A 14,123-nucleotide genomic window follows, 5' to 3' on the forward strand; every position below is an offset into this window, starting at 1 on the left:
TGACACAGCATGGGGTTTCGCAGTGGATATGATAGGATTACATCTATAATTACAATACCTTCATCGGCTTCATCCCAATTATTTTCAGGCAGAAAAATGGAAATACTCCAGAGGCCTAGCTTACATCCCCTCACTCACCAAAAAAAGTGTCATAAAGGGGAGCCGCGGCCAATGGCCAATAGGTCAAGGGAGCCAGGGTTCGAAAAAGTTTGGGAACCCCTGATTTTATGGAATTCATAACATGTGCCAAACATCATGGTAATTGAGCAACCCTAGACAGAATGGGCAGTTTCAAACTATTTTTGGTAGCAGTGAAACACCTGTTGGCTTCCTAAGTGATGGAGCTGATAGATGCTCTCTACTGGAAAATTCATATCCATACCCCTCAGTCTTTGGCAGTGGAGAAATGGAAGAAGAGGCTAGATATTCCTCTAAATTTTGCTGGAATCACCATTCATGCCCTCTTGTGAATCATGAAAACACATGGTGATTCAGTGGAATGCTTGCAAAATTCTCTGCTGCCTTCAGGCTCTCCTGTGAATCATCCCATTAGCTTTCATCAGAAAATCTTCTCATTCAGCCTCTGTGAGCTACAGATACAAGCTCAATGGTCCTTTGCCACTATACTAGCGAAGTCTCTGCTGCATCTTTAATTTGCTGTCATGGCAGCAGATACTTCTCCATCAACAGCTACTCAGAGGAATCTTTTGTGGAAATGTGTCTAATGCGTATGCAGTATGGTAGAATTTGTTTCACTAATGTGAAGTATGCAAATGTACCTCTAATATATTTCTACTTTGCCCGATACCCAATCATGTTGGTGGTGAGTTCCAGTATGATAGTGAAACTATGCCCATCTTTTTATTAAATATGAGTTCACCCTTTCCATGCCATATTTGGCATGGCCAACTCTGCAAAACTCTGTGGAAGCAAAGCAATTGTACATCGGAGTACTAAACTGCCTCCTTTTTTAGAAGTGTTGTCAATGGAACTTGATGAACCTTATGGCAGATATAGGGGTGATCTCTGCCAGCAGGATATCCTGTCATGACACTTGTAAAGTGACTTGAAGGACTGCAAGGTTAATCCCTTCTTATTCTCTTAGAGACGCCACCACTCCCTGTATCAGTATCCAGGAGAGAACAGACCACATAGGGAAAGTGAGTTTAAGGGATGAGAGAGAGCAAGAACTTTGCTTCCAGAAGGATGGTTGCGAGCGTACATGGACTGTACTCTGTGAGGTACAGAATGGCACAGTATTGCAGCAGAACACTACAACTCACTGTCAAAAAGGAAAAACAGAAGATAGTAAGAACTGGATGACAGTGTACTTATACTATAAGCAAGTATAATGTCAAAAGCGTGATGGGGTAAAAAAGGAAACTTGCCCTAGAACCACAAATGAAGTGCACACCTCTCTAATAGAAGGTGCAATATAGTTGCCAAAGCCAGAAATTATCAATCTATAGTCAGGTACAAAAACAATTTACAAGCCATCACGCTTATTTGCATCGAAGTCAGGAGTCCTCACTAAACTATAGCTGAGTCTAAAAACAAGGATTAGTCCAAGACAAAACTAGGCTAAGCACCTGTAGTAAGGGGAGAGAAACTGAAGGAACCAACTAAGGGAAAAAGCAGGAAAAGGTGAAGGATGGAGATACTGGAGCAAACTAAAACGTGAAATGACAGAGTCTAAACAACTGATGTTTCCAGACACATTCTTCAGTGATCACAAACTCTTTATACTGTTCTGTCTTCTCTGACCTAGAAGACAAGTTGCAATCCTCAGGTGACTAGGCAGATGTTCTGGACCCAACTATCGAAGCTGTGTTTCTCCATGATTGTAGTTTTACTTTCCCTTTTCTTATCTATTAGTATGTTTCCTAACTCCCTTTTTTGGTATCTTGCTTTGAAACCTTACACATTCACCATGTACCGACTACACAGGGCTTGATGTAGTGTTTGGGTGACAGATTTCTCCATCATAAAGAGTGCACATAGCCTGTCCACCTTATTACAAGTGCATTTATCCAATGGTGCTTGTAATAATGCAGATGGATGTCCATTACATTTGTGATTGATTAACTTATCTATCAATCAGGCCCTTAGGGTGTAAGTCATGTTAGACATACCTGTTTTGGTGGAATCTCTCCACAACCTAAAACGAATTTGAACCATAGTAGGAGAGGCTGTAACTAATTGGTCTCCCAATTATGAAATATTTGACAAATTTTGACAAAGGTTTGAGTACATTATGTATGTTTAAAAGACAAAACTTTGATTATAATCTTCACTTGTCTTTGGGCACAAAGCCTTAGAGTGGTCTTCCTCCCACTTTTTTCCTGCCTGCCTCCATTTTCTGACCCCATTTTACTTGTATAAAGACTCATTACACTTCACCCATGCTAGCCAGTGCTGAAGTGCTTGTACTCTCTCCCCTAAATCGGGGTAACATTGACCCCAATTGGTGTATTAAATGTACCTATAGGTTACTAGTAAAGTACATGAAATGGGCCCAGGGCCTGTAAATCAAAATACTACAATAGGCCTGCAGCACTTGTTATGCCACCCACCTAAGTAGCCCCTTAGCCATGTCTGGGGCCTGCCACTACAGAGCCGGTCTGTGAAGTTTACACTGCCACTTCAACCTTGAAAGAGAAACCTCTTGCCAGGCCTAAACCTTCCCTTTTTTTAACATATTAGTCACCCCTTAAGCATGCCCTATATGACCCACAGGGCAGGGTGCAATTTATTTAAAAGACAGGACATATACTTGTATGTTTTACATGTCCTGGTAGTGACAAACTCCCACATTTGTGTAATTCACAATCTAGAAGAGATATGTTTGTCAATTCTGGTGTCTCTGGACTCACAATTTAAAATTCCAACTTATGGTGAAGTGGGATTTTAAATTGCAGTTCTGAAAATGCCACTTTTAGAAAGTTGGCATTTTTTTACTTTAACCATTTTGTGCCTGCTACCTAGCTTTAATACACACTTGGGCTGGGGTGGTCGCTAGGCTTGTGCATTCCCTCATGACAACCGCACACAAAGGGAGATTAGGTATGACTGATGGGCCATCTACAGTGTGATGAGCTATCCTGGGCAGGATGGGAGGGAAGAGCTGAGACTTACACATGAATGGGAAGAGTTTTGCCCTACAAAAAGGGCTGCATAACCTTCTGTAGTGAATCTGAAGCCAGGCCAGGAAGGGAGGACCTCTGTGCACTTCATAGACTTTTCTTTGAAGTCTCCCCCACTTCAAAAGCACAACTGGGTATAAGTACTGGACCTCTGACACAACATACTCAATACACTTCTGGACCTGTGGTTACTCTGCCATGAAGGACTGCTGTTCTGCCACAAGGACTGTCACTCTGCTGAGCTGCTGCTCTGCTGAACTCCTGATTTGCTGAGTGGACCTCCTGCCTGCTGCCCTCTAGCCTGGAAGTGAGGAAGACTGGACCTGTAGCTCTACAACCCAAGATCCAGAGTGACACTAGGGGCCAGCTGACTGGTCTCCTATTTTCTGAAGTCTCAGAGGCACAAAAGATGTCAGCTCATCCTACTACAGCACCTGGACTTGTTTGCTGCACATCTTGCCCTGGCAAGTGGTGCCAACTGAGTCCTAGGCCCTAGGAAGTGGGAATAAAGTGCCAGTACAACCAGAACCCATGTATTGTCATTGGCTTGTCTGGGCCTTTGCATGAGTTGGAACAAGCACAACTTCGTCATTGCGTGGAGTGGACCGGGCGCATCTCACTAGGAACTGGCATTTCGCCTTCGTAATTGACACATCATCTACTGAGGCACCAACAGCCTCGCTTCGCATTTGGAATCAACGCGTCACACCTAGACCCAACGCATTACCATTGTTGCATGGCAAAAATAGACACATCTCACCCAGTGCATGGCTCGAAATCAACGCAGCTCTTCAGCTGCACCTCACATCTTCATCCACGATGACACGTCCCGGATCAAGGTACTTTTGTTCTGTCGGCCCAGGTGGGTCCCTGTTTCCAGCAAGCACTCCATCACAGTCAGCCTGAATGTTTGACATTGCCCCAGTCTAGCATGACCAGATATCCCATTTAAAAGCTATTTTGCATTCATTCTATAAAAAATCATATCTGAGCTTCTACTTATTCTTTTTTGTTGTTTTAGTTTTATTTTATTTATTAAATTAACTTTTATTTTCCTAACCTGGTGTGGATTATTTTTGGGTGGTGTTTTCACTGTAATATTCTTTAAAGTGTTGCACAATTGATTGATTGATTGATTGACAAGTACTTTAACATTGCCTCTTGAGGTTCAGTCTGATTGCTCTGAACCAAGCTACCAGATGATGAGCACAGGTTCACCTAGGGTGTGTTTATGACTTAACCTGACTAGGATTGTGGTTCCTGTTAGGACAAGGTGCATAACTCTGCCAACCAGAGACCCAATTTCTAACATGGATTAATATTTTTAATGATGCTGAATGATGTAGTAGCAACGGCATGGGCATTAGTATGAGCTGCACTTTACGAAATAAATAAAAGTATGTGTAATAAAAACTTAATGATGTGGAGAAGGTTCATAGATGGGTTTTGCAATTGAATCTCCTAATTTTGGATAATTAAGGCATCTTGCTTATGTTTTCTTGAAATTGCCCCAACCCTAACGGTTCTTAAGCGGCACACCCTGTACAATACAAAGTCTAAATCAAGCTCTACCTCCACTCTCTTCTTACCCATAAACAATGCCAGGGTGGCTCGTTTGTGCTTACATTATCCCTGGAAGCAAATAATGTTGGTAAAATAGCTATGTTTCTCGATGTCTTAGCGCTAATGCCATTTTGTGCCAAATGATGTTGCGGTGTTACCCAGCAAAGCAGTCATTCTACAATCTTAATTTACATCACTAAATGGGTCCGGTTTTGCGTGCCCCGAACGGAAGGTGCATTCATTGCCCCAATAAAATCTGACTCCATGGGGTTCGGAACTTGTCGTTTGCATCAAGTGACACCGATTCCACGTTTTTGGGCATTAACATCTGCAAATCAAAATCTGCATGGCTGTGATTATTCCCATGTTACAATCCGGCCATTTTGACTTGACAAATGTAGCAAAGAGTCGAGAATTGATTGCACCCTGTACTTAACAAGTGGGGTAGGCCCCCCAAACTCGGAATTTCGACCCCTACACAATCAGGGGGTTGCGTAGGGGTTGGAAAGCACCAGACCACTTTAAAAGGAGGGCCACATAGAAAATAATTGCATAAAGACTCTACTCGCTTCAGATTTGTCACTGTGTTAAAACTGCACCCCGTGAATGAGCTCCAACATCCAAGCGAAGGTCTTGCATCACCTTTATGAGACCTGTACCTTTAGCAAGGAAAGGAACTCTTTAATTTACAAGCCAATTTTGAGCACGCCAAAAAACCTTTCTTTGTGTTCTTTAAACATTACTGATATACATACAAGCAATAAAACTATTATTGTGATCTCAATTAAAACCTCTCAATCTAAAATATATTTTATAAATATTTTATCTCGCTTAACGTTTGTTCGTTTTTTTTCCAGCAGTTTTACAAGTTAACTTGCTAACGGTATTTGTTGTTTTCATGAAAATGTGATGATAACGTGAGGTGATCATAGTTCTGCACTGAAACAATCACCACACATTCGGCTGAATATTGTGTAGTTTCTTCCCCTTGTGACAGGGACTCTCACAAACGTTCTAACAAATGAGTGGCTCATAACAGGAAGTTACGTTGAACAGCTGTCTTCCCCGGAGTGAAACGTCAGAAATGCAAATCGAGTACAGAAGCATGGTAAAAAATGTATTTATAAAAAATGTGTATCCATTGGGCGGTTAATGGGTTGCTTTTATATTCTTGGAGCAAACTATGCTGTGACAATTGTATTTAAGTTCGCTCCGTTTGCTGGGAAGTGCTTGTTTTGACAGGTGGGCAATTGTTTGAAAGGCTTTGCCTGAAGAATACTGCCACTCAATGACTTCGTGGTACTTCCGTGGGATTTATTTATCCTTCGTTCAATTGAAATGCCCCTTTGACGCGATTATCTGGAAACTTGCTCGTGCTGCGCCTTGTTATGTCATGACCCAGTTCCCCACTGAAACAATGAGAGCCAGAGCGCAGATCCGCACGGCCTGCGGATTATGAAGGCAGTCTTGAAAATCTAAATGACACACCACTGTAAAACGTTCTTCCGGACTACAAAGTATTGTGCATTGAACTTGCTTTCATTTACAGACACAAATTATGTCCTCTTTCCGTATTAATTGCCTTACGTCAGGTGCGCACTTTCTCTTCCTGTTGTTTCCATTGAATATATGGCACGTGTTCAGTTTCTTTCCAAATATAATGACATAGGGCCAGATGTACCAAAGGGTTTTTCCCATTCTGTGTCAATGGGAAAATGTGTTCGTACATATGGTCCATAGTATCATATTCTTTTTAAACGCCTATGAAGCACAGACACATCCCTGTCTGTATTTCTGTTGGCAGTTCCTGTTGACCAGTTAAAAATACTTTCTTTTGCACCCACATGCCGAATGTATACTCCCGATGGCAAATATCCCAGGTGATTTTGGTTACATCTGGGAATTTATGGGTGTCTATTGGCTTCAGCTGTTTTTTATTTTTTTGTTTAATCCGTCGAATGTTATTTTTTTTTTTTTATAATGCACATATTGAGTCCAATGTCCCAAAACCGCAGTGTGGGAACTGAATATAAATTGGAATTATTTGAAACTGGTCAACTGGATTTTCCCAAGGAACATATGCAATTTTGTACGGAATAAACCAATAAAACAATTAGATAACCCTATGCAAAGTACAAGGGATTTTGTGTGGTGAACCATTATCACAAGTGTCATGGTAGTCAATGCGTTGATTTCTTAACTTGTCACATGTAATGTGATTAAGCGATCACAAAGCTCTTATGGGAGTTCTAGAAAGGTAACAGATGTCTTTCGACTATTGGCAAGAACCAAATAGAAAAAAGCTGGGAGTAGATTATATCTGTTGTATTGCAACACTGATCATTATACAAAAGAGTCAAACAGCTCATTGTAGAGGTAGAATCAAAAAGACAGCTGGGAAGTTTGGGACACCTGCTTGCACTGCGTTACATTTCAATTTAGGAGGCATTCCATGGGTGGAACAAGGACGTTCCCATGCATTCTCCCATGGATTTTGCCACATTCCCAGATTTACAAAGTCATGTAAACCAGGGCATGTGTCAAAATGCTGCGCCTTTCTAAGTTAGGCATAAAGATGAGAAACATCCTTATTTACCTGTCCGTTGAGTCCTAAATCAGACACAATCAACACAACTGCCCTGCTAGATCTCCTAGGATAAATCAACTCACTCATTTTTCATATACATTCTACATTCCAAATGACATGAATTCTGTCCTACTGGGCACAGTTAAGAATTAAAGATAAACACAACACATCTACTTCCTTATACACATTCTATAAAATAAAATGCTTATATGTAAATCATATACTATCCTAAAATTCAGCGACAAGTAAATAATGAAGAAATACATATACTAAAATTCTGTAACAATTTAGATATGGAGTAAGTTAAACCCAAGGATGACTAAAACAATTTTCAAACTCAAACAGTATAGTCTTGTAAATAGGCTGGCCATTGGATTTCCCTTCCTGATCTGATATTGTATTTTCCCTACTATGTGTGAACATCCCTTGCACCAGTATTGATATTATCATGCAGGACTTCCGTATATACTCTATTTGGTGCTCCAGAGTCAATATCATCATGCAGACGTTATGTACCAACTTCACCATTCATCATCTATCTTCCGCTTAGCAGACACTACTTAACCAGCCAAAGTCTTCTTTCAAGTGCCTTCTTACCTTGCAAATCATCACCGTTTTCTCCTTTTTTTACACATCACAAAATGAGTCATGTGCCACACTCATCCATTACTCAAACTTGCACAGTACTCAAGGCATGAGGGATCAGAAAACTTCCTTTCACCCTTCTTAACCTTAGCAGGCAACTTCACATATACCAGACCTCCCTCCCTTAAATGAACAGATTTGCCACCACACTTCTCATCATGATACTCTGTAGATTTCTTGGGCTTTCCAAATATTTCTGATGACTGCTTCAGGAGACTAATACTGTAGTCTTGTTTTCACCAACTGACTTTGATTATCTTTCATAAAAGGTATTCTTTTCCTCATGATAGTGAAAGGACTATACCCAGGAACAGACAGAGTAGTATGATACACCCATATACTTTTTATGACATTCATCTTCCAATCCAATTTCTTATACTGACCAATTACACATTTACACCTTTCAACTTCTCCATTACCACTAGGATGATAAATCGATGTAATGTGCTCAATACCATGACGTTTTTAAAAATAAAGTCCCTATCACCACTTTTGAACTGTGCACCATTATCACTGATTACATTTTTGGGGAACCCTTCTTACTGAAAAATCTCATCTAAAAATGCAAATACAGTCCCTGTATTAGCACAGTTCACAACTGTAATCTCCAGCAATTAAAAAAAATAATCAGTAGTTACCAAAGCAAATATCTCTTCACCATTTTCTTTCCTAATGCTCCACCAATAGTTTTCCATGACGTTTATGGGCTCGATACTGGACACAAATGTGGTCTTAACGCTTGAGAGTTTTCAGCATTAACACACAAATCACATCCTGTAACAATTCTCTCAACTTCCACATCCATTCCTAGCCACCAATAACTCTCCTTGATTATTTTCTTACTCTTAATAATTCCTAAATGCCCATCATAACACAGTTGCACAAACGTACACTTCAAGTTTTTAGGCAAAATGATTTTCACAACTCTCATGAAATTACCATTAATTAAGGACAATTAAGGACAATTCATCAAAAATTTCCCAAACACTTTTATAATTTTCCTCTATATGTTTTTTATTTTCTGGTCATTCTTTCATCACAAATTTCTTCATGTTCTTCAGAACTATGTGATTCTTGCTTGTACTCTTCCATTCTTTCCTAGAAATTGCACTCATCCTCTTCTCACCAGTCCATGCTATTCTAATTTGTTTCTAATCATCAGCAGGAACCTCTTCCAATAATAAAGGTAACTGACTCAGACAATCAGCCACTTTGTTTTTAACTCCTGGAAGATCTAGTAACTCGTATCTATAGTCTAATAATCTTAAAGCCATTCTCACAATCCTTGGGGTGGTTGAAAACAAAGCCTCTGCAGTTCACACATTTATGAGCGACTTGTGGTTGTCAGAACCCAACAACTCTGCCCAATTTGTCAACATCCTCAGGGGCGCTGTTTTAATCATGTACGTGTAGCACCACTGGGTTGATTGTAAAATCATTGTACTGTCTGCTTTTCAGGATAGATATTTCCAATGTTTGATATGTGCTTGATGTTACTAATGCTTGTTGCACTATATAGTTGTTTTCACCAATGCTTGTGAACACATGTGTCCTCCTGCTTCTAAATGTGTCAGGTTCACTTGTTTATTGGTTGCCAGGCAACCACCACGCCCCCAAGGTCTCCAGGGAGCAACTGCCTCAAAGCATGAGTCATGCTGGCTATAAATACCCCTGCTGTGCACATGACTCAGCTTGGCTTTCTTCTTGCCTGTACAGGGAAGGCCCTCTGCACCCTGGAGTTCCCTTCAGGCCCCAACCGCTGCCCTCTTGACTCGGCTGGCAGCAGAGAGCCTCAGCGGATCTCTTCTGGAAAGGACACCCTTCTGTCAGCTAAGTGGAGCATGCTGTCTGGAATCTCTCTGTGTAGAATTGTATTATGGTCGCTTTGTTTTTTATTATGAAAGCTGAAAACTGAGACTGATTGCACTCTAGCCTTCTTGAGACTTTGAAATACCTCTTCTAAGGACACAGACATGATTTATGAGTGGGGATTGGTTAAATAACAGATTTAGCGCAGGGGCCTTGGCAACTTTCGCTTTGTAACTGAGAACTGTGACAGAACTTCACTATCCTCCGCTTGTTTATTTTTTGTCCTAATAATGATTACACAGTTCAGTGCCATGATTACTTTATGTGTGAGTTTATTTGCTTTTGGTATTGCAATTCATTTTATGTTAATAGTGATTATGCAATTCAGTGATTGTAATACTCTATTTGTGAGTTTTCTTGATTTTGGTATTGCAACTCGTTTTATGTTGTAGTTGTACCATAGAAAACCTAATGTGAAATTGCAGATCCATGAAAGAGACTTGCAGAACTTCCTAATTTGTTTAGAGACATTTAGATTTTGTCACCTTTTGTATATATTAATCTGTGAGAAGAGAGAGAGGGCCTTGTTGCTGATATTACCAGGTGAATGCGCTGTGATAACCAAATGAAATGAAATTAATGCATGCCTTTTTGAATCCTGGTTAATGAGATCAGTGCATGCCTTATGGAATGTTGTGAAACAGTATCTTAATAGCACATAAATTCACCATTACCATAATTCATCACAGAAAGGCAGCTTCCAGGTGCTCCACTGACAGTCTTGATAACCCGAAGAAGCACACCCGGCTGGACCTGGTGAAAAGAAGTGCAGTGTTTCTCTCTCTCTTTTTCCAAATCCCCTTCCCTTTTGGTAGACCTGCCGGGGCTCCTGATGTAATCAGCAGCACTGAGAGGTGGCTCAGGAGGTCAGGGGAACAGTCATTGCCCCTGCAGACAGCCTGTCTTTCAGGTGAGTGGCCATGCCACAATAGTGGTCACCCAAAAGCTGGCAGGTCTAACACTTACCCTATTTAATTTAATAAGTTATAACTCTTGTTTTGGAGCTGGTGGGAATGTTGAGTTTGGTGTCTAAAGAATTGTATGTTAAAACCCTCTTTAATGGTAAAGTCGGGAATCCAAGATGGCGTCCGGATTTCCCGGCTGATCGCCACTACCGCTCTAGCCCATCCCCAGACTACACGCGGCTCTCGCTCACCTGCGGCCGCGGATGCCGCGGACGCTGTGCGCCGGCAGCACGGACCGCTGCAGGCGCTTTTCGGCTTTCTGGTGGTCCCTGCCAGGATCGGGGCCGCAACGGCAGGCACCGGTGGGCCCCGCAAGAATATGCAAGCGTGACGCTCGCTCCAGACCCGCGCTCTTACCCCTCTCGGCTAAGCGCGATTCTCGCCGCTTCCTGGCAATATTAGTTGGTGTTTGAGGCGTGTGGGACGCTCGGATGGCGCCGAAGATAAACAGGACACCTCGCTCCTTACGGGCACGGCAGAACCAAGACCCAGGAGGAACCAGAAAGGATAAAAAGCTACCGGTCCCCGGATCAAAGGAGCACAGCAATCTTCAAGTGAAAGGGGGCCCGCACAAAACAACCGACATGGAAAAAGACGCAAGGTACTCTGTTCCAACAATGTTTTCTAGCGTGATGCGGCCTAAGCAAAGGTCCACGGAAAAGGCAGCTTGTGATGCGCAACCAAACGTGTTAGGAGTCAATGATGAGCATGTACCTGTTGCATTTACATCTCCTGAAGCATTCACTCCTATGTTCGATGCAGGGGGGAGGGAGCCACCCTGTCAAGAGACCGCCAGTACAAGCCCAGGAAATAGCGGGGAGGGGGTGGCCCTCCCCCCAATGGGGTGTGCAAAGCTATCAGAGCAGGAACTTAAGGAGTCAAATCAGAGGTCTCAGGAATCCATTCCAGAGAAATGTGTAGTACAATCTAGTCCATCAAGCTGCAAGTTAAATTTGCAACAAATTGACGATATGGCCAAGTCCTCAACGATATATGAGACTACCCCCCCAGCTCCTGCCCAGAGGGGAAAAGAGGCGAAACCAACAAACACCGATCAGGGGCCATTTGATACAGCAGAGAGTTTTTTTTCTCTCTTCGATCAGTCTAAAGACTCAGATTTGGACGAAGAAATTCCTTTAACAGATTCAGATATCGAGAGTAGCTCTGCTGCAAGTATCTGGGTATCGAACTACTTAACATGCAGAAGAAAATCAGTTGAGCAAACTGAAGCCAGGAGCAGCTGAGGGGCCAAGCTTAGGAGAGACCCGATCAAGCCTCAAGAGGAGGATGGTGAAATGCAGTGGGATTATACGGCCACCCAACAGGCCTTTTCGAAAAGGGATTCGGCCTGTAGTACTCTGGTGCCCCCCCCCACGGGCGACCTTGCAGAACCTCCTTCTTTGGATCTTATCTACAGGACAATGGTTCAGAATCATGAACAGACTCAGAGGGAGAGCAGGAAAATGAAAGCAGCTAGCAGACAGCTACAACTATCTATTAAAAAAGTGGTCAAATCCTGCCAGGATATTGGTGTACGCATCGCCACCATGGAGACTCGAACGGAGGAGCTGGAAATCGAAGTTAAAGCAGCAACAGCACAGACGACGACACAAGGGCAGCAGATCTCGGATATTCAATGGAAACTGGAAGATGCTGAAAACCGTCAGCGGCGGAATAACTTGAGGATCTTGGGTATAGCAGGGGACCTCGAGGGGCAGGATACTAGGGCTTATATAGCTTCACTTTTTAAGCAAGCATTCCCAGACTTGAATGGTTGGTATTGGGAAAAGGAGATTCAGAGAGCACACCGTTTTCCGTTAATGAAGAAAAAACAAGCTTTGACTGCTACTAATAGAGACCAGAGTCATTATAGTGTATTTTGGTAATTTTTTACTGAGACAGGCTGTGTTTGAAAAAGCTCACCCCAACTCAAAGGTGACGGTGGAAGGTGTATCATTCTTAGTAGGCCAGACTTCACACATGCCACTGTAGAAAGACGGTGGTGACTTAGGCAGATGATTGCTCAATTTCAAGAGTTGGGGCGGAAGCCTACTTGCTAAGCCCTGCGCGTCTAAAAGTTGTCTACAAAACAACTACAAGATTTTTTCTTTCAGAAATTAAGGCGGGGGAATATGTACAGCAGCTGAAAACCGGTCAAGTGCAGGGGGTACGGGAGAAGGGGGGGGGAGGGACTGCCGTGAATAGTTGTTTATATGTAAATGTATGTGATACTGATTGGGGTGTTTTTTTGAACATCTATCGGTTAAGGGTTTTGATCGGGAGGGTGAAGATGAGGGGCCGCGTGTATTGATTGGCAAGCCATAAGTGTGTGAAGGTGTTTTACGTATGGGTGGGCTAACGGGACTGGCAATTACCATCTTACAGGCTCAGAAGCCTGGCGATTCCATTTGTAGGGGTAAGGGTTGGGGGGTGGGTTAGAGGAGGGTGGGGGGGGTCACAGGGACAAAAAGGATAATGGGACACGCAGCAGGGGGTGCGGGGATGGCTCTTATCAGTGGAAAAGGTGTCAGGGTGTGAAAGCAGCAAAGTCGAACAAGGCATACAGGGGAACTAGAAGGATCAGCATCCATAAAAATGGGACAGCAAAGTGAAATACGTATCGCCAGAGTGAACGTTTGTGGGCTCAATAATAACAAGAAGCGGCAGTTTGTAGGAGAGGTTTTCAAGTCATGGAATGTCGATATTATTTGTATGCAGGAAACACATATTCCAGGTACACAAAAGCAGCTAATGGAGTTTTATGGGTGGAAGCTAGCGGTTTTTACACGACAACACACAACCACTAGAGGGATAGCGATATTAACTCGGATCAGTACTCTGGTTATACATAAACAATTTGCTGATAATCTTGGCAGGCTTGCTCTGTTGGAATGCTCGGCTAAGGGACTAAGGTTCAGTCTATGTTCTATTTATGGATCTAACACAGATGATCCAGAGATACTGGATTGGCTTAATTTAGAACTTACGAATTGGGCAACACCTATCATAATGTGTGGAGATTTCAATATACATTTAGATAGTAAAGAACCCATTCAGGAACAAACACTCTACCTGGGTTGAAAACAAAGTTTTTAGGGCACTTCAGTCATTGGCCATTAATCATGGCTTGATCGACGTCTGGCAGTTGTGTTGCCCGCAGGATTCAGGGTCCACCTTTTTCTCTGCTCCGCATAAGAAATTAGTCAGGTTAGACTACTTTTTTGTGACAGCCTCTCTACAAAACCAAATAGGGGTCAATAGACTTCCTAGAATTATATCAGACCACAACCCATTGGTTTTGGCTTTGGAAACAGGGAGAAAGGGCCCGCAGCCTAGATCTTGGACATTTGA

Source organism: Pleurodeles waltl, chromosome 2_2, assembly GCF_031143425.1.
Source record: "Pleurodeles waltl isolate 20211129_DDA chromosome 2_2, aPleWal1.hap1.20221129, whole genome shotgun sequence".
NCBI lineage: Eukaryota > Metazoa > Chordata > Amphibia > Caudata > Salamandridae > Pleurodeles > Pleurodeles waltl.